General features: G+C 40.7%; 1 non-coding gene across 1 annotated transcript; it reads right to left on the bottom strand.

The window, feature by feature from the left end:
* Nucleotides 1-535: 535 nt before the first annotated feature.
* On the bottom strand, nt 536-660 carry LOC144316597 (small nucleolar RNA SNORD22). Its single transcript, XR_013382539.1, has one exon. It is a non-coding gene; the product is annotated as a small nucleolar RNA SNORD22 (small nucleolar RNA).
* Nucleotides 661-1545: the final 885 nt, after the last annotated feature.

Raw genomic sequence — 1545 nt, 5'->3', positions numbered from 1 at the left:
CTTAAAGTTTGAAGGAGAGAAAACAATAAACATAGATGTAGATGAAGCTAGAGAGGTGGGCATGAGTCAGGTAGTGAAGGGCCTTACAAGCATTTGGGCTTTTTTTTTTTTTTTTTTTTTGAAGGTTAAACTTTTATTCAGCAAGGCTCAAACAATTACATACTAATTTCCAGCTAGGTTGCACCAAAAATGACTTAAAAATTTCCTTTTGGGGGGATCCCTGGGTGGCTCAGCAGTTTAGTGCCTGCCTTCGGCCCACGGTGTAATCCTGGAGTTCTGGGATTGAGTCCCGCATCCAGCTCCCTGCATGGAGCCTGCTTCTTCCTCTCTCTCTGCCTGTCTCTGCGCCCCGCCTCTGTGTCTCTCATGAATAAATAAATAAAAACCTTTAAAAAAATTTCCTTTTGGTATCCCTGAAGAACTGGATTCCTGTTATATAAAAGCTTTGTTCTTTCTTTAGACCTACAAAGAAGTATGTACAGTTGACTTCACCAAATGACTTATTCCCCTTTCCCATATTTAGAAATCCCTTATCATCCCTCAGACAGTTCCTTCTGGAGCAAGCTTCCTCCTTTCCCCCAGCCAGCCCCAGTGGGTTCACCTTTACAGGCTCTGGGACTAAGACAGGAGGTAAAACATGTGACTGTTTCTTCACTAGGAAGCATTTGGGCTTTATCCTCACTGCAAAGGGGGGCTACTGGAAAGTTTTAGACAAGGGAATGATATAATCAGATATGTCTTGCAGGGAGCTTACTTTGATTGCTTTGTGGACTTACCCTACAGCTGGGTAAACAAAAGAGATGCATATGAAAAAATAACCAGAATCACTAATGATTAAGTTGTGCCAACATGATTAATGCAAGTAATAAATGTGGTTGAAGATAAGAGGAGGGAAATTCTTTCAGATTGCTAAGGAAGTCTTTATAAAGAAATAAAAACTGAAAATTTGAATTAAGACTTGGATAATGCATTAGATCTATGTAGTAAAAAGTGTAGAACTTTTCAGACAGATAAGACTGATATGAATATGGGTTACATACAAAGCCTGAGATCCACCAGGAATTCTGTGATGGGGCAGCAGACCCATAAACCTGCCTGGTACAGGTAATTCACATGGAAAGAGAACATGAGAAAAGATGGAGATGATAGCACTTGTGTGTGCCACTGACTCAAGACTACATAGGTCCTTCCCTGGGCAACTGAACTAGGAACTGAGCTGAAAAATCTGTGCTTTAGGATAGTAAACATGGTAGCAGGAAAACACATAGTTAAGCCCAGAGCATTGGAGATAGAAAAACAAGTCTTGAGGGTGTTGATGAGGTCTGAAGTCATGAGGCAGTAAACAAAGTTAGCTCCAAAGGAAATGGGATGAAATTGTTGGAAGTGGGAGTATTTAGGAAGAATGAATATCAGGACTGTCAGAACATGAGGCAAACATTATAGGCATTACTTCAGTTGTCTAATATCCCCTTAAGGTGTGAGTAGGAAATAAACTTGGCTCCAGTAGAAAATAGCTCAGTGTCTATGTTTATGGCAGGGCTGGCA

This window comes from Canis aureus, chromosome 6 (assembly GCF_053574225.1).
Source record: "Canis aureus isolate CA01 chromosome 6, VMU_Caureus_v.1.0, whole genome shotgun sequence".
In the NCBI taxonomy this organism is placed as follows: Eukaryota; Metazoa; Chordata; class Mammalia; order Carnivora; family Canidae; genus Canis; species Canis aureus.
The sequence above is the reverse complement of the archived record's forward strand: the minus strand, read 5'-3'. Positions and strand labels throughout refer to the sequence as shown.